The sequence below is a fragment of the Phalacrocorax carbo genome, assembly GCF_963921805.1.
Source record: "Phalacrocorax carbo chromosome W unlocalized genomic scaffold, bPhaCar2.1 SUPER_W_unloc_7, whole genome shotgun sequence".
Lineage (NCBI taxonomy): Eukaryota > Metazoa > Chordata > Aves > Suliformes > Phalacrocoracidae > Phalacrocorax > Phalacrocorax carbo.
Window position 1 is genome coordinate 356,486 of NW_026990258.1, and position 19,887 is coordinate 376,372.

The 19,887-nt window shown below is 48.2% G+C and overlaps 1 long non-coding RNA gene across 1 annotated transcript; it reads right to left on the bottom strand.

Moving 5' to 3' along the window:
• Positions 1 to 5,004: 5,004 nt before the first annotated feature.
• On the bottom strand, positions 5,005 to 8,625 carry LOC135310900 (uncharacterized). Its single transcript, XR_010370850.1, has 3 exons — positions 8,574 to 8,625; positions 8,011 to 8,141; positions 5,005 to 5,042 (listed from the first exon to the last, which is right to left on the bottom strand). It is a non-coding gene; the product is annotated as an uncharacterized LOC135310900 (long non-coding RNA).
• Positions 8,626 to 19,887: the final 11,262 nt, after the last annotated feature.

Below are 19,887 nucleotides of genomic sequence, written 5' to 3' on the forward strand. Positions count from 1 at the left end.
CACATTGTGGCAAGATATTGCTGCCCAGGTAGAGAACCTGGTTGTAAATGTACATCATCTGGATGCTCACGTCCCCAAGATTCAGGCCACTGAAGAACATCGGAACAACCAGCAGGTAGATCAGGCTGCCAAGACTGAAGTGGCTGAGGTGGATCTGGACTGGCAGCAGAAGTGTGAGCTATTTCTAGCTCGGTGGGCCCATGACACCTCAGGCCATCAAGGGAGAGATGCAACATACAGGTGGGCTCGTGATCGAGGGGTGGACTTGACCATGGACGCTATTGCAGAGGCTATCCACGAATGTGACACATGCGCTGCAATCAAGCAAGCGAATCGGGTAAAGCCTCTGTGCTATGGGGGACGATGGCTGAAATATAAATATGGGGAGGCCTGGCAAATTGACTATATTACACTCCCACAGACCCGCCAAGGCAAGTGCCATGTGCTTACAATGGTAGAAACAATGACTGGCTGGCTGGAAACATATCCCGTGACCCACGCCACTGCCCGGAACACTATCCTGGGTCTCGAAAAACAAGTCCTGTGGTGACATGGCACCCCAGAGAGAATTGAGTCAGACAATGGGACTCATTTCCAAAATAGCCTCATAGACAGCTGGGCCAAAGAGCATGGCATTGAGTGGGTGTATCACATCCCCTATCATGCACCAGCCTCTGGGAAAATCGAAAAATACAATGGACTGTTAAAAACTACACTGAGAGCAATGCGGGGTGAGACATTCAAGCACTGGGACACACATTTAGCAAAAGCCACCTGGTTAGTCAACATCAGGGGATCTGCCAATCAAGCTGGCCCTGCCCGGTCAGAAATCCTACTGTGGAAGGATTGTTGTGGAAGGGGATAGAGTCCCTGTAGTGCACGCAAAAGTATGCTGTGCAAAACAGTCTGGGTTCTTCCTGCCTCAGGCAAAGGCAAACCCTTTTGTGGGATTGCTTTGGCTCGAGGACCTGGGTGCACTTGGTGGGTGATGTGGGAGAATGGAGAAATCCGGTGTGTGCCTCAAGGGGATTTGATTTTGGGTGAAAACAGTCCATGAACTGAATGGCACAACGTGAACTGATATATAATATTGTGTGTCACCTCTGTGTTGTATCAATGATATCAGAGTACGAGCCTCCCAACCCATGGAAGATAAACTATGAAACAAGCCGTGCAGCAGTGATGGAATGATGACTGACTCGGTATGCAGCAACCCGACGCCACTCACCATCTCTCCCACCCGGAAAGACTGATACAACAGATGGAGCCCAGAGTCATGGACTGGGTGAACTCACTGGACATTTTAATGGACATTTTACAGGGAAGGTCCATAAACTAAGGGAATGATGTCTGCGTATTATGTTAAAGGATGGGAAGGGGAGGGGTGGTGTTTGGTACGGTTGTATTGGATGGTATGGGACCTGGGCATGGTGTAAATGGTATGGAATAAGGGGTGGAGAATGTGCTGGTTTTGGCTGAGAAGGGGTTAATTCTGTTCCCTGTGGGGCAGGGCCGGCTACCTTTCCAGCTTCCTTTGCTCTGCTGCATCAGTGGGAGGCTGGGAGGGGCAGGGCCATGGTGGTGGCGGCTGACCCCGACTGGCCAATGGCATGTTCATTCCATACCATGTGACACCATGACCAGTATATGAAGGGGGTCAGTTGGCAGCTTGGGAGTGGTGTGGTGTTGGGTTGGTGAGCTGCTGTGGTGTGTGTGGTTTGTTGTTGTGGTGGTTTGTTCCCCCTCTCCCCTCCCTTCCCCCTGCCCTGGGGCTTTGTGCCTCTCGTTGTTCTCCTTTACATTGCATTTTTGTTGTTGTTTCTTTTAACGGTTTAATTATTAAACTGTTCTTATCCCAACCCATGAACGTTACCCTTCTGATTCTCTTCCCCCATCTACCGGTGGGGGAATGAGCGAGCGACTGTGTGGGGCTGAGCTGCCGGCTAAACCACGACAGCTTTGCTTCCACGCGCAGCTTTTGCTTTACCTATTAAACTGTCTTTATCTCAAACCATGAGTTACCTCACTTCTACTCTTCCGATTCTCTCCCCCGTCCCACTGCAGGGGGAGTGAGGGAGTGGCTGCGTGGTGCTTGGTTGCCTACTGGGGCTAAACCATGACAGCTGTGTGCTTCAGTAATTGGAGTTTTGTATGTTTTTATTTACTGGAAACAGTTAATTTTGCTGCTGTAACATTTTGATATTTCTAAGCAGAATTAAGTAAAACCTTTGGTAAACTGTCTGTCTGCAGGAGGTTTAAGAACATCTAAAGATTACTACTTTCAAAGACTTGGAGCACTCATTGCTTCTCTCATAAACTGTTATATCAGAGATAACGCTGCTGTGGATGGCATCAGTGCCCATTTGCAAGATATCTGTCCTCTTCTTTATAGCACTGATGATGCTGTGTGTTCCAAGGTAAGGACACTTCCAGATTTTTACAGGACCAAAACTAAACTTTATGACACATTCAAATGATATAACTTGGGTAGCTTGTAAATCATTATGCTTAAATAGTTTCAGGAGCACAAGAACTAATAAAGGCAGGTCATCTGCATATTTGTTTTTTGTAGTTGATTAACACTGAAAATTATGCAAGCTCTGGTTTGAAGCATTTGCAGTTTTTTGTAGTGTTCATAGGGGCTCTACCTCCGATATGATGTCTAATAAAACAGTCTTTCTTACTGATGTTGATAAAATGTGTTCTTACTCCAGTCTTTCCTTCCCACTGTAGTCTCTTGTTTTCTGCCTGTTGCTGTGGAACTTGTAGCAATATAATTATGTTCAAAACCCCTCTTTGAAGCTCTTCAAATAAATTTGACAGAAGTAACTGGTGAAGGGAGAATGGGGAATCAATTGGTTAAGTCTTAAGCCCTTCTCTCTACTGCAGTTGTACAGTCTTTCTGCTGGAAACTTGCTGTTAGCAAGTGACGAGAGGGTGTTTTTGAGATGATGATGTTTCTACTGTTCTAGCTTTGAAGTTTGGCATAATAACTCATTAACTCACAACAATATCTATGATCTGTTCATGATATGTTCATGTGAATAACTTCCATTTTCCCATCGTCTGTAGGCAAATGAACTGCTTCATTGGTCTTGAAAGGCTCAAAGCAAACTGGAAAAAGAGAAGATGCTAAGAGACTCACTGAAAGAGTACCAAAAGATCAGTGGTCAATTGGACCTTGTTAATGTTTGTGCACGATATAAGCAAGGTTAGAGGCAATCACTGATTGTGTTCTGCTAAATACCTTTTTTCATGCCATCTTCTTTTTTGTTTACTAAAATCCAACTCATTTTATAGCGATGTGTTATAATAAGCAGTTTCTTAATATCTCTTAGAATTAATATACGTTAACCTGTTCTTTAAAGCCTTTCTAGATTTCAACAACAAATGAAAACAACCATCACTTCTGTATAAAAATATTCCTATCTACTTATTTCACATTGCAGTCTTTATTTGTGTCATATACGTGTGTCGTGCTTTCAGCTGGGACAGAGTTAATTTTGCCATAAAACAAAGTAAGGTCAAGGGACCCGCACAAGAGATGAAGTTCACAGGAATCAAATGGTAAGATGGTCGTCGTCAGATTCCAATGGATGTGATCAACAAGATAGCAGCCATGTCTCCACCAACTAGCAAAAAGGAAACACAAGCTTTCTTGGGTGTTGTAGGTTTTTGGAGAATGCATATTCCAGATTACAGTCTGACCGTAAGCCCTCTCTATCAAGTGACCCAGAAGAAGAATGATTTCAAATGGGGCCCTGAGCAACAACAGGCCTTTGAACAGATTAAGCAGGAAATAGTTCATGCAGTAGGCCTTGGGCCAGTCCAGGCAGGACAAGGTGTAAAAAATGTGCTCTACACTGCAGCCGGGGAGAATGGCCCTACCTGGAGCCCCTGGCAGAAAGCACATGGGGAGACCTGACGTTGACCCCTAGGGTTTTGGAGTTGGGGATACAGAGGGTCCAAGGCCCGCTATACTCCAACTGAAAAAGAGATATTGGCAGCATATGAAGGGGTCCGAGCTGCTTCAGAAGTGGTTGGTACTGAAGCACAGCTGCTCCTGGCACCCCGACTGCCGGTGCTAGGCTGGATGTTCAAAGGGAGGGTTCCCCTCTTCACACCATGCAACTGATGCTTTGTGCAGTAAATGGGTTGCACTGATCACCCAATGGGATTAAATAGGAACCCCAGTCGCTGAGGAATCTTGGAAGTGATTATGGACTGGCCAGAAGGCAAAGATTTTGGATTATCACCAGAGGAGGAGGAAGTAATGTGTGCTGAAGAAGCCCGACTGTATAACAAACTGCCAGAAAATGAGGAGCAATGTGCCCTGTTAACAGATGGGTCCTGTCGCCTTGTGGGAAAGCATTGGAGATGGAAGGCTGCTGTATGGAGTCCTACATGACAAGTAGCAGAAACTGCTGAAGGAGAAGGTGAATCAAGCCAGTTTGCAGAGGTAAAGGCCATCCAGCTGGCCTTAGACATTGCTGAATGGGAAAAGTGGCCAGTGCTCTATCTTTATACTGACTCCTGGATGGTGGCAAATGCCCTGTGGGGTTGGTTACAGCAGTGGAAGCAGAGCAAGTGGCAGCAGAGAGGCAAAACCATCTGGGCCGCCACATTGTGGCAAGATATTGCTGCCTGGGTAGAGAACCTGGTTGTTAAAGGTACATCATGTGGATGCTCATGTCCTCAAGAGTCAGGCCACTGAAGAACATCGGAACAACCAGCAGGTAGATCAGGCTGCCAAGATTGAAGTGGCTGAGGTGGATCTGGACTGGCAGCAGGTGTGAGCTATTTCTAGCTCGGTGGGCCCATGACACCTCAGGCCATCAAGGGAGAGATGCAACATACAGGTGGGCTCGTGATCGAGGGGTGGACTTCACCATGGATGTTATTGCACAGGCTATCCATGAATGTGAAACATGCGCTGTAATCAAGCAAGCGAAGCAGGTAAAGCCTCTGTGGTATGGGGGACGATGGCTGAAATATAAATATGGGGAGGCCTGGCAAATTGACTATGTCACACTCCCACAAACCTGCCAAAGCAAGCACCATGTGCTTACAATGGTAGAAACAACGACTAGCTGGCTGGAAACATCCTGTGACCCACGCCACTGCCCAGAACACTATCCTGGGTCTCCAAAAACAAGTCCTGTGGCAACATGGCACCCCAGAGAGAACTGAGTCAGACAACGGGACTCATTTCCAAAATAGCCTCATAGACAGCTGGGCCAAAAAGCATGGCATTGAAGGAGATGTGATACACCCACATAATGCACCAGCTTCTGGGAAAATCGAAAAATACAGTGGACTTCTAAAGACTACCCTGAGAGCAATGGGGGGTGGAACATTCAAGCACTGGTATACACATTTAGCAAAAGCCACCTGGTTAGTCAACATGAGGGGATCTGCCAATCGAGCTGGTCCTGCCCGGTGAGAACCCTTATGTACTGTGGAAGGGGATGGAGTCCCTGTAGTGTATGTGAAAAATATGCTGGGGAAAACAGTGGGTTATTCCTGCCTCAGGCAAAGGCAAACCCAGTCGTGGAGTTGCTTTTGCTTAAGGCCTGGGTGCACTTGGTTGGTGATGCAGGAGGATGAGGAAGTCTGATGTGTACCTCAAGGGGATTTGATTTTGGGTGAGAATAGCCAATTATTTGAATTGTATGATCTTAATTGTTATATAATCCTTTACGTGATCATTCCTATGGTGGCTATATGCCATATCAGTGGTATCACAGTAAAAAACTCCCAGATTAATGAAGAATGAACTTTGATGAAAGCGAGCAAAGTGCAGGGATGATGGAACAAGGACTGACTTCAGCATGCAAGTATCCAACACCACACACCATCTCTTTTGCCCTGATAGGCTATGACAGATGGAACTAAATGGACTAAATTAACTCTTTGTACCTTTTAGAGGGATGGCCCTTAGAGCAAGGGAACGATATCTGTGTGTATCTATGAAAAGATAGGGAAAGTGGTGGTGATTAATTGGAATGTATTAGAAAGGGTAGGACCTGGGCATGACATAAATGGTATAAGGAGTGGATGTTGTTGTGGTTTCAGCTAGGATAGAGTTAATTTTCCTCCTAGTAGCTGGTATAGTGCTGTGTTTTGGATTTGGATAACACACTGATGTTTTAATTGTTGCTAAGTTGTGTTTCTACTAGTCAAGGACTTTTCAGCTTCCTATGCTCTTCCAGCACAACAAGGTGGGAGGGACCATAGCCAGGACAGCTGACCCAAACTGGTCAAAGGGATATTCCATACCATATGATATCTTGCTCAGTATATAAACTGTGGGGAATTTGCCAGAGGGCAGCGATCACTGCTCAGGTACTGGCTGGGTGTTGTTCAGTGGGTGGTGAGTAGTTGCATCACTTGTTTTTTCCTGGGTGTTCTCTCTCTCTCTACTCTCCCACTCATTACAATATTATTATTTATTTATTCATTCATCATATTTTAATTATTAAACTGTTCTTATCTCGACCAATGAGTTTTCTTACTTTTGCTGTTCTGATTCTGTCCCCCATCCCACTGTGGGCGTGGGGCCCTGAGCGAGCGGCTGTGTGGTGTTTAGCTGCCTGCTGGGTTAAACCACACCAATGTGTTAAAAATGGTTTTAGCAAAACTTTTCGGCTCTTTGTAAGCAGAGGGTAAATGACTCTACTTCTGCAGGTGAGGCTGTATACCAAACATGTTGTCTGAAAGATCGTTCTGAATCCTGTTTCGTGTAGTGGAAGCTAGTACATAATTTAAATGTAGATATAGCTGTTGTAATAGTCAAGACTTCAGTCTCTGTACTACAAATATGTAGCTTCAAACTCGCATATATTCCTACAGGTTAAGGACAGATATTGTTGTGGTTTAACCACAGCCAGCAACTAAGCCCCACACAGCCACTCACTCACTCCCTCCCAGTGGAATGGGGGAGACAATCGGAAGGGTAAAAGTGAGAGAACTTGTAGGTTGAGATAAAGACAGTTTAATAGGTGAAGGAAAAGCTGTGTGTGCAAGCAAAGCAAAACAAGGAATACATTCACTGCTTCACATCAGCAAGCAGGTGTTCAGCCATCTCCAGGAAAGCAGGGCTCCATCACGCGTAATGGTTACTTGGGAAGACAAACGCCATTACTCCAAATGTCCCCCCTTCCTTCTTCCCCAGCTTTATATGCTGAGCATGACGTCATATGGTATGGAATATCCCATTGGTCAGTTTGGGTCAGCTGTCCCGGCTGTGTCCCCTCCTAGCTTCTTTTGCACCCGGTAGAGCATGGGGAGCTGAAAAAGACCTTGACCAGTGTAACTGCTACTTAGCAACAACTAAAACATCTCCACATTATCACCACTGTTTCCAGCAAAAATCCAAAACATAGTCTAATACTAGCTGCTATGAAGAAATTTAACTCTACCCTATCTGAAACCAGGACAAGAGCATAGAAATACATTATTTTAAATACATATTATATAGGAAAAATCATAGAACCATAGAATGGTTTAGGTTGGAAGGGACCTTTAGAGGTCATCTAGTCCAACCCCACTGCAGTGAGCAGGGGCATCTTCAACTAGATCATGTTGCTCAGAGCCCCGTCCATCCTGACCTCGAATGTTTCCAGGGATGGGGCCTCCACTACCTCTCTGGGCAACCTCTTCCAGCGCTTCACCACCCTCACTGTAAAAAATTGTTTCCTTATATCCAGTCTACATATCCCTTCTTTAGTTTAAAACCATCACCCCTTGTCCTGTCACAACAGGCCTTGCTAAAGAGATTGTCCCCATCCTTCCTATAGTCCCCCTTTAAGTACTGGAAGGCCACTATAAGGTCTCCCCGCAGCCTGCTCTTCTCCAGGCTGAACAACCCCAACTCTCTCAGCCTGTTGTCATAGGAGAGGTTCTCCAGCTCTCGGATTATTTTTGTGGCCCTCCACTGGACCTGCTCCAACAGTTCCATGTCCTTGTGCTAAGGGCTCCAGAGCTGCAGTACTCCAGGTGGGGTCTCACCAGAGCAGAGTAGAGGGGCAGAATCACCTCCCTTGACCTGCTGGTCATGCTTCTTTGGATGCAGCCCAGGATATGGTTGGCCTTCTGGGCTGCAAGCGCACATTCCTGGCTCGTGTGCAGCTTTTAATCCACTGTAGGGAAATAGACAGGGATCGGCAACCGGAAGATCACAGGCCGTGACGGAAAGATAGACTCCTCCCCATAGGAGTGGCAGGAACAGGAAGCGCAAGAGCTATATAAGCGTGTGACGCAGTTAAATAGACGGACATTTTGCGTCCATCATATTGATGTCTGTGTATCACTGTCCCCAGGGTGGGTAGAGCCCTGTGTCCCGGAGATATGCGGCCCAAGATAAGTTCTCCCACAGAAGTGTACGGCAGCAAGTGGTGACCCCGACGTGATCGGCGGGGAGACACGGCAAGTTCGGCGGGGAGAAATGATAGCTTGAGGCACACAGGGGTGGGACGGGGAGCCGCAGGACGGCGGGCGCGCAATGGGTACAGTCATAAAGGTACTGAAGGGATTGGGGAGGAATTTGGAACTTCGATTTCGAAGGCGCCTACCTCAAAGCGTATCCGATGGATGATCACACAGGGGCTCATACGGAGTCCTGCGGACATATTTAATAAAGATAATTGGGCGAGAATTAAAGAGGAGTTAGCCGAAAGGGCTATGATGGGAAAACCCCAGTACATACAGCGCTGGGGAAAGATACACTGATTGCTATTGAAAGCTCGGGAGGATCGGGAGATGTGGCGGCAGGCGCGGCTGTGCCTGCACGGTGCCACAGTCAACAATAGCCCAGAAATAGACCCAGGATCGGCAGTGGGGACGCAGGCAGGGGCAAGCATCGCGGGGGATGGGGAAGAAGCGGGGAGTTCGGACGGAGTAGCCTGGCCAGCGACTCAGTCTGAGGCTCCCGAAGAGGTGGATCGGGAAGCGGCTGTGTTCCCTGTTGAGCCAACAGGACCTTTGGAACGCCCCCCTGCATACCCCTGGGACGATTTGGCACAGGCGCGGGTACTTGCGCGCGGGGAGGGGGACGTAGCGGTGGACGCAGCGGGAGTGACGGAGCGGAAGGAGGAGGGTGATCAGCGCCGGCAGCGGCGCCGCCCTCTGCCCGACCCTCGAGACTGGCTCCCGGGGCAACCCTTGAGATGGGAGTCGGACGAGGAGGAGGATTGGGGTGCCTGGAGGGGAGGACAGGATGGGTATAGATCAAGCTCGAGTAGCAGCGAATCAGAAGTTGGGGGAAAAACCGATGTCCACATGTGGGAAGACGGGGCAGATTGCCTGCAGCGCGCAAAAAAGAGGCATAAGGCAGCAGGGACTCGGAGGACCAATCAGAAGGAGGGAAGAGAGAGATTGCCAAAAGGGGAGGTCCGAAGCGCTGCAGCTCCGGAGGGGTCCGCGGAGGAAGCGCTGCGGCAGCTGCAGCAGGCTACGCGCACACTAGGGGAAGTAACTCGGTGGCAGATGGGACTCTTAACGAAGGGGGCGCCCCAGCGACAGTCAGTCGAGTTACCTAACTGGCGGCTGATAGCCAGAGATTGTAGCCTAGATGGAGTAAGGATAGAGATGCCCGGGATATTCCCTGTCCGAATAGCTCCTGAAGGGGGGCAGGGAGCTGCAAGCGGTAACGGAGAGTTCCCGTAGAGCATATAGCGAAGTGGGCAGGTATCCAAAAAAAAAAAAAAAGCAGAACCTTGGCAAAAGATACAGCAAGGACTGGGAGAGCCGTTTACAACATTTTGTGACAGGTTGCAGAAGGCTATTATAGAATCAGAATTGCCGGCGGCGGCCAAGGATGCAGTCCTTATGGATTGCCTCCAAAGTCAAGCAAATCCGCAGACACAAGATGTCCTCTGCACCCTGGCGGCGGGGGCATCATTGGGTCAAACCATCAGGCATGTCTTGTGCCAGGAGGCATTGAATCAGCATGGCGGTGTGGGAGCGCACGTCTGCCAGAACCCTGACTGCGGAAGCGAAGAAAGGATGCTGGTGCAAGCAGTGGGGGTGGGGCCGAGATGTCATTTGTGTGGACAGCTAGGGCACTTTAAAGCTGGGTGCCCGCTAGGGGAAAGGGGAGGACGTAATGGAGGAGGAGCGCGCCCAGTAGGGAGATGCTGGGCGTGTGGGAAGCCAGGACACCTGGCAAGAGATTGTCGAGCCACAAAGCTGGGAAACGGCCAAGGGAGGGCGAAGCGAGGGGGATTCGCGCCTCCTGTGAGTCAAATGGCCCCCATCATGGTGCCAGTGCCAGGAGCTTGGCCCACCATAGCGGGCCAAGGGGGAGTGAACCTTCAGGCAGGGGAGCAGGACCAGCAAGACTTGCAGGTTACGGCCCCCGCGTGGCCTTGGTCTTAGGCTGTGACAAGAGACCCATGGCGGCGGTGATGATTACCCCACAAGAGCCAAGTTGTCCGGCATGGATATACCTGGGAATGTTAGTGGATACCGGGGTGGATGTCACAGTGATGCCACTCGAACGGTGGCCACCAACTTGGCCCCTCGCCATGGGAAAGCGTATAATAGGGGTGGGAGGAGAACAACAGACGAGGACTAGTACTTGCCCTGTAAAACTCGAAGTCATGGACGAGGACGCAGGGAAGCTCCTCACGGCCGTAGTGACAATACTAGTAGCAGATGGGGTAGCAAGCCCCTTGTTGGGGGTGGGACGCCCTTGCCCAGATGGGGATCGGGTTGAAAAATTTAGCATAGGGGCCACTGCCTCAGAGGGGCTTCGTCAGCACAAGTTGGTGTGGAAAACCGAACAGCCCGTCTGGGTGGAGCAGTGGCCCCTGACAACGGAAAAAATAGAGGCTGTAAGAGCTATAGTAAAATGAGAGCACGAAGTGGGACACCTAGAGCCCTCGATGAGCCCCTGGAACACCCCTATATTTGCTATAAAAAAGAAAGATAAAAACCAATGGAGGATGCTGCATGACCTTAGAGCAGTAAATCAGCAAATGGAGGACATGGGGCCTCTCCAACCCGGCCTACCAGATCTGAGTGCTGTCCCAAAAGGATGGCAGGTCATTGTTTTAGATATCAAAGACTGCTTCTTCAGCATTCCACTACATCCAGATGATAGAAAGAGATTTGCCTTTACTCTGCCCACGGTGAACCGCACAGAACCAGGTAGTAGATGGCAGTGGACAGTACTTCCACAGGGGATGAAAAATTCTCCAGCGATCTGCCAGAGGTATGTGGCTTCCGCATTGCAGCAAGTAAGGTGACAGTATCGGGAGAGAATCTACATGATCCACTACATGGATGATGTCCTCATAGCTGCGCCCACTGAGGGGTTATGTGAACAAGTCTTTTCAGACACCCAAAGGGGCCTTGAGGGACAAGGCCTCAAGATAGCTGAGGCAAAGGTACAACGAGGACCAGTGTGTGGATTTCTGGGTGCTAGAATAGAAGGGGATTGCATACAAGCTCAGCCCATTAAACTTACACCTAAGGTTAAAAATTTACACGATGTACAGAAGCTGGTAGGAGCGCTGCAGTGGTTGCGGACATTCGTGCGCGTCACCGGTGAGGAGATGCAACCTTTCTATGCATTGCTGAAAGGGACAGACCCATGGGAGGCCAGGAGTTTAGACGCCGGGGCAGTCCAGCAGTTGCAGATGATAGAACGTTGAATGCAAAAGGAAGGAGTATGGCGGTGGGACCCCCAGGAGGAATTAATCGCAGGTTGGATTCTGACCGCTGGTGGAGGATTAGGATTACTTTATCAAATATGGGCGGGGGAAGAAAAACCACTGCGATGGGTATATCAGAAGGTTCCCAAGGATGCATTCTCCACAAAAGTCAAGGTAGCTGGGGGAATGATTTGGCGTCTGCGAAGGGAAAGCAAGGAAATCTTTGGGAAGGAGCCAGATAAGCTGACAGTGCTGTGGAATGGGGAGAAATGGTGGAAGGTGGTAGAGAGTGAAGAGGATATACAATTGGCGGTATACTCGTACCCAGGAAAAAATCATCACAGGCACGGTACAGAAGTGGGGCGAGATAGCCGAAGTGGTGGATTTAAGTGTGGATAGCAGAGTTTTAGATACCCCTCACCCAGGACCAACATATTTCACGGACGCTTTGTCAAAGACAAACAGAGTGGCGGTAGTGTGGGAAGAAGAGAATAATTGGATGCGCCAGACGTATGGGGAGCAGGGTAAAAGTGTGCAGTGGCTAGAAGTGAAAGCGCTAGAGATGGCCCTGCGAAAGGATAGAGATTGGCATATAAATGTGTGCATGGACTCTTTATACGTGTATAAATTAGTCACGTCCATGAAACGAGAGGGTGTACCGCACACGGAAATTGCCTTGATGCTAGAGGTTGCTTTATCGCAGCAAGGAGCAACTGTGACAGTAATTCACATTCGCAGTCATCAGACGGGGCCTGGACCACTGACTGAGGGGAATCGCATGGCTGATGAGGCAGCCGCGGGAGTATGGACATTGACGGAGGCAAAGAAACTGCATGAACAACTGCACCTGGGTGCTAAAGCCTTGGCAAAGGAGTGTGGCATCTCAATAAGAGCAGCAAGAGAAGTAGTAGCCACCTGTCCTTACTGTCAGCACTCGCCATTGTGGGAGGCAGGAGTCAACCCTCGAGGATTGGAAGCAAATGCTATCTGGCAGACTGACTTTACTGAATGTCCACAGTTGGCCCCCGGAAGGCACCTGGCAATTACAATTGATACATATAGTGGAGTCATCATGGCTACTCAACATCGGAAGCAGACCGCAGCGCAGTTGGCTGCGCACTGGACTATGGTGATGGCGTGGCTTGGAAAGCCCACCGAAATATAAACAGACAATGGACCATGCTTTTGGGTTCGAAGTACCGAAGAATGGTGTAAAGCTTGGAATATTGTATTAAAACACGGCATTGCTTACAATAGCACGGGGTAGGCAATTGTTGAACGTGCTCATTGCACCTTGAAAGCAAAGATAATACAGCTTGGGGAGGGGGAAGGGTATAAGGGAGCTATACCCGTAGCAGCTCAGCAAACTATTTTAATGCGTGCGCTATATTCGCTTAATCATTTTATATGCGGGCAGGAGCAAGTTACAGCAGTGGAGAAGCACTTTGGCAAAGCTCAAGCAGGCGAGTGCTATCCGCAGGTACGAGTAAGGTTCCCAGGCAGTGAGCAATGGGAGAGAGGATGGAAACTGAGATGCCTGGGAAGGGGTTACGCTGCGGTTGAGAATGAAGGGCGCATAGAATGGGTGCCTGCAAAGTGTGTGAAGGCAGAACTGTGCAAGGATGTATAATGAATAATCCCTCTCTGAGTTGTCTCTTTGCAGGGTCTGCTGACGTGGATCCTCATGCTAGCCATACCATTGGGAAAAGAAATGAGCTCCTTGACAAGATTGCAAGCAATATTGCAACGAGAGCGACACTGGGAAAGGGTGACAAAAGAGAGATATGAACTGGGATTGGATAGTAATAATTGGGGGGATTTTGTTGTGTGCAGTAATCATGGTTACTTGTGTGCTGCCATTGTTATGCTGTGTTATAAGACAAATCAGAGAGCGCCTGCAAGGGTTACATGAATATCGACCTGACCGCAATATGTATCAGCTTATGCAAGTAGCTTTGTAGAACTTTTAACGGCATGGGGAGGGGGGAGATGTAGGGAAATAGACAGGGATCAGCGACCGGAAGATCACAGGCTGTGACGGAAAGATAGACTCCTCCCCATAGGAGTGGCAGGAACAGGAAGCGCAAGAGCTATATAAGCGTGTGACGCAGTTAAATAAACGGACATTTTGCATCCATCATATTGATGTCTGTGTATCACTGTCCCCAGGGTGGGTAGAGCCCTGTGTCCCAGAGATATGTGGCCCAAGATAAGTTCTCCCACAGAAGCATACAGCAACAATCCACCAATACCCCCAAGTCCTTCTCCGGCAGGGCTGCTCTCAATCTCTTCATCCCCCAGCCTGTATTGAGATTGGGGATTGCCCTGACCGAGGTGCCAGGCCTTGCACTTGACCTTGTTGAACCTCATGAGGAAAACACTAGATAAGAAAGCCATGTCAATGAAGACACTAGACCCTTGGATGCCAAAGGACAGTGAGAACTCTATATAACTTCCTGCTACCTTCACTATGTGTCGATTTTGTTTCATTTCTCTGTCAATAAGAATGGAATTAACAGTACCCCTATACTTCACAGGGCACTGTCATAATGCACACACTATAAAATGAGTATGTCACAGTTTTTAACAATGGGAACCATCTGAGTACTGCCATAGATGAAAACAATGATGGATGCAGAAAAAGGGGGAATTTAAAAAGGTCAAGGTCTGTACTCTTTCTGCTTTTTTATATTAATCTACGTTGAAGGTTAATAATTTTTTTAATTATTAGGAACATTTGCTCACATAGAGTTCACAGAATCACAGAATTACAGGTTGGAAGGGACCTCAGGGATCATCTAGTCCAACCTTTCTAGGTAAGAGCACAGTCTAGGCAAGATGTCCCAGCACCCTGTCCAGATGACTCTTGAAGGTGTCCAGTGTGGCCGAGTCAACCACTTCCCTGGGGAGATTATTCCAATGGTTGACTGTCCTCACTGTGAAAAATTTCCCTCTCCTGTCCAATCAGAATCTCACCAAGAGCAACTTGTGTCCATTCCCCCTTGTCCTCTCCAGGTGACTCCTTGTAAAAAGGGAGTCTCCATCTTCTTTGTACTTAAGTACCTTAAGTACTGGTACATGGTGATGAGATCCCCTCTGAGCCTCCTTTTCTCAAGGCTGAACAAACCCAGTTCTCCCAGCCTATCCTCATATGGCAGGCTTCCTAGTCCTTTGATCATCTTGGTGGCCCTTCTCTGGACCCCTTCCAGCCTGGCCACATCCTTTTTGTATAGAGGGGACCAGAACTGTACACAGTACTCCTGACAAGCGCTGAGTAGAGTGGGATGATGACGACTTCTTTCTCTCTGCTGGCGATGCCTTTTTTGATGCAACCCAGTATCCTGTTGGCCTTCTTGGCTGTAGCAACACACTGTTCACTCATGTTGAGCTTTCTGTCCACCAGGACCCCCAGGTCCCTTTTGACAGAGCTGCTCTCCAGCCAGGTGGATCGCAGTCTGTGCTGCACTCCCGGATTATGTTTTCCCAGGTGCAAGACCTTACACTTGTCTTTGCTGAACTTCATAAGGTTCTTGTTTGCCCACTCTTCCAGCCTATCCAGATCTTCCTACAGAGCAGCTCTCCCTTCTGGAGTGTCTACTTCCCCACTCAATTTGGTGTCATCTGCAAACTTCATCAGGCTACACTTGATCCCGTTATCCAGATCACTTATGAAGATATTGAATAACATTGGGCCCAATATTGATCCCTGGGGGACTCCACTTGTGACAGGTTGCCAGTTTGAAAAAGAGCTATGTATCACCACCCTTTGGGTGCAGTCTGTCAACATATTCCCTGCCCACTGCACAGACCACTTGTCTAGGCCATAACGCATCAATTTCTCCAGGAGGAGGCCGTGGGGAACTGTATCATAGGCCTTGGAGAAGTCCAGGTAGACAATGTCCACCGCCCGCCCCATGTCAACCAAGCAAGTCACTTTGTCATAGAAGGCCACCACGTTTGTCAAGCATGATCTGCCTTTAGTGAAGCCATGTTGGCTTTTCCCAGTCATGTGCTTCAATTGACTTGTGATGGCCCCCAGGAGGATTCGTTCCATAACTTTCCCAGGGATTGAAGTAAGGCTGATGGGCCTATAGTTACCCGGATCCTCCCTCAAGCCCTTCTTGTGGATAGGGGTAACATTTGCCTTCCTCCACTCCTCTGGGACATCCCACATTCTCCATGACTTCTCAAAGATTATGGAGAGTGGCCTTGCAATGATGTCAGCCAGCTCTCTCAACACCCTCGGGTGGATGTCGTCAGGGCCCATCAATTTGTAGAGGTCAAGCTCCTGTAGTAATTCATGTACTAACTCTTCCTTCACTGATGGTGGGTCTATGGATCAACCAGGAATTTCTTTCCCAAAGCCTGGGACCTGATAGTGTTGGTAAAGACAGAGGTGAAGAAGGTGTTGAGGACCTCTGCCTTTTCAGCATTGTTGGTGACTGACTCGCTTTTCCGTTTAGCAGTGGGCCTATATTTTCCTTCTTTTTCTGCTTGTAGTTGACATACCTGGAGAACCCTTTCTTGCGATTTTTGACGTCTACAGCCAGTTTCAATTCAAGCTGGGCTTTTGCTTTTCTAACTGCATCTCTGTACACTCTGGCAATGCCCTTGTATTTCTCAACTGATAATCCTCTACTTCTCCATCTCTGGTAGGCTTCCCTTTTGGATTTGAGTAGATCCAGGAACTCATGGTTGAGCCATGGGGGCCTCTTGCTCCACTTACTACTCTTTCCTTTATAGGGGATAAACTGGTTTTGTGCTTCCAGGAGAGCGTTCTTAAAGAACTCCCAGCACTTGCTAGCTTCTTTATCCTCCATGGAAGCTTCCCATTGACTCCCTCCCAACTGAGCTCCGAGCGAGCTGAAGTTTCCTCTTCTAAAATCCAGAACCCTTGTCTAAGTACTGACCTTCAGCGTTCTCAGCAGGATCCCGAACTCCACAATATTGTGGTCACTGCAGCCAAGGCTATCACTAACCGAGATATTACAGAGCAGCTTTTCTCGGTTTGTGAGTAGCAAGTCCAGCAGTGCCTTCATTCCTGGTTGGCACATCTAACATTTATATCAGGAAACAGTCCTCTACGCATTCCAGGAACTTGGTGGATGACATGCAAGCTGCCGTATTGTTCTTCCAGCAGATGTCTGGGTAGTTGAAGTCACCCATCAGGACCAGGTTCTGTTGGCCAGAAGCTTGCTTTAGTGCCCCAAATATTGCTTCGTCGGCATCGTCATTGTGGTTAGGTGGTCAATAGCAGATGCCCACTGTGAGGTCCTGCTTGGAGATGACCCCTTTGACTTTAACCCAGAGGCATTTGATAGAGCAGTTGCAATCACCATAGTTGACTTCGATACATTCAAGGTGTTCCTTGATGTAGAGTGCGACTCCTCCACCTCTTCTACCCTGCCTGTCTTTACAAAAAAGCCTATAACTGTCCATCGCAATCTCCCAGTCGTTTTAGTTGTCCCACCATGTTTCAGTTATTCCTATGATATCATAACCTTCTGAATGGGCATGGAGCTCCAGTTCCTCCTGTTTGTTACCTAGCCTGTGTGCATTCGTGTACATACACTTGAGGTGATTACTCTTCTGTTTCACCTCTTGGGAGACAGCTAAGGAACATTTGTCACTGCACTGGTTGGCCTGACTTACTCCCCTGCTGGATGTGCTGGTATGAGCATTTCCACAACAAATCCCACCCCCCAAGTCCTTTAGTTTAAAGCCAGCCTTACCAAGTTAGCTAGCCTACTGCTGAAGATTCCCTTGCCCCTTCTAGTCAGGTGGATTCCATCCCCCCCTAACGTGTTGTAGCCGTTGAAGAACACCCCATTGTCGTAGAAGCCAAACCCCTCATGGTGGCACCAACCACATGGCCAGGAGTTGATATACATTATGCACCTATTTCTGGCTGCTCCCTTCCCTCGAACTGGCAAAATGGTGAAGATAACTTGGGCACCAGTGTTTTTCACTTGCTCCTCCAGGGCTTGAAAGTCTTCCTTGATTTTACCCACGTTACGGCTGTCAGTGTCTTTCATGCCTACATGAAATAGTAGTAGTGGATAGTAGTCTCTTCACTTGACGAGTTGTGGCACTTTCTCGGCCATGTCTCGAACTTTAGCTCCTGGAAGGCAGCATACCTCTTGTGACTCCTTGTCATGTCGGCAGATGGGTGCCTCAGTACCCTTCAACTGAGAGTCACCCACCATGAGCACTTGTCGTTTGTTTTTACGATGCCCACTGTATATTGCTGGTACAGTTTCCCCTTGCAGGGGACTTTGCAAACCTTGCTCATGGGTGTCCTCAGCCGTTAAGGCTTCATATCTGTTTCTGATTGTGATGGTGGAGGGTACAGGCTGATGTAGAGTCCTGCTTCTGTGAGTCACCAGGGTCCATGGTGCCTCATTCTTGGCGGTGTCTGCCACAGGAACATGGTTCTGAAACCACCTGTCTATCTCTGCCTCAGCTCCTCTGATACTGCGCAGCCTCTTAACTGTTTCCTGCAGTTTGGCCACCTCACGTAACAGGTCATCAACCTGCACGCACCTCATGCAGGTACTTAACTTTTCACTGGGAGAAGGGTTTGGGCATTTGTTGCAACCCACTGCCTGTACCGATGTTTCCTTTCTTACCAGATCTGTCTGGGTGGATGCATCAGATGTCTCAGGGGCTTTCGCTGTAGGAACAGTGGTTTTAGCTCTGAGGTGAGTGCCCACCATTTCGCCAGAGACCAAAGCACTTGCCTGGGCTGTAGACCTACAAGCAGTCTGTGGAGTCCCTCCTGCACTCCCTGCCTGTGTGAACTGCCGCGCAAACTGCAACGCCACACCCTTCTGATGCACCACGCCCTGTTTGCCCATCCTGTTTGCCATACTCCTGGTCGCTCACACTCCCTAAGGGCCATTTAAATCTCCCACCATTGCTTCTGGCAACACCCACTCCATGTCAGCTGCATGTCAGCCTCGCTCATGAGAGCTGCCAGCTCCTGACAGGTCCCTCTGCTCACCCTCAGGTTTCCCAGGTTCGAGGAACCACCTTGCCTGCCCCAATCTAGCACTGAGCCACAGGACTTGCCCTTGCTGCCGCTATGCTCCTTGCCGACTGAGTCGAGTTGCCAGTAGTGTCTATGTAGTGTTTATGGATGACCACTAACAGCATGAAAATACTGCTATAAAAACCTAAAACTACCAAAGACAGAGGAAAAGGTTCTATTTGTTAAACAATTAGTTAACTATTTGTCCAACACAAGAGAAAAGCTGCCTGTGTTAGAAATCATGCTAACTCCCCAAAGCAATGGTGTGAAGAGCTCCAACTTCTGTGCATTAGTAAAGTTTAAAAATTGTTCTTTTTAATGACAAAGAAGACAACTTCTGAAATAATCTATTCTCCTATCAAGTGCTAGGACAAAATGCCTAATATTCAAATTAATAGCTTCTTCAAGGGCTGGATGCAAATTCAATGTTAGCAAAGGGTACACAGCAGTAGCACCCATAGTTCTGTAAGTTTTGTTCCTTACAAACGAGGAGAGGCTGAAAGAACTGGGATTGTTTAGCCTGGAGAAGAGAAGGCTTGGGGGGCGTTGTGTGTGGGATCTTACTAATATTCATGGGAGGGTGTAAAGAAGACAGACAGACTTTTCTCAGTGGTGTCCAGTGCCAGGACACAACACAGTGGCCAAAAGCTGTAACACAGGAAATTATGTCTGAACATAAGAAAAATCTTTTTTACTGTAAAAGCAGTTGAACACTGGAACAGGTTGCCCAGAGTAGTTGTGGATATTAAAAACCTTACTGGACATGGTCCTGGGCAACCTGCTCTAGCTGACCCTGCTTTGAGCAGGGGGGACAGATAATCTCCAGAGGTCTCTTCCAAGTTCAGCTGTTCTGTGATTCTGTGATACATTCTAGACCCCTGCTTATGCAGAAGTGCAAGGTTTTGAAGTCTCTGTAACCCTATTGCTCTCCATTGTTAAACCTTTACCAACAGTAAGACAAAGAGAGAATTCCTCTAGTCTGGACAAAATTGGTCCAGTCTTTTCAGAACACATTTGGCAGAATGTAGTTATGGTGAAAACATAGTAGTTTATAAAACCAGACTCATTATTAACTGTCAGTAAAAGTAAAATTAAATCTATTGTTAGTGACACTTCCAATTTGCTAAAATTGGGAGATGGGATCAACACTACACTTTAGTCTCTTAAAAATAAACACTTGCAACCTGAATTTAAAAAAAG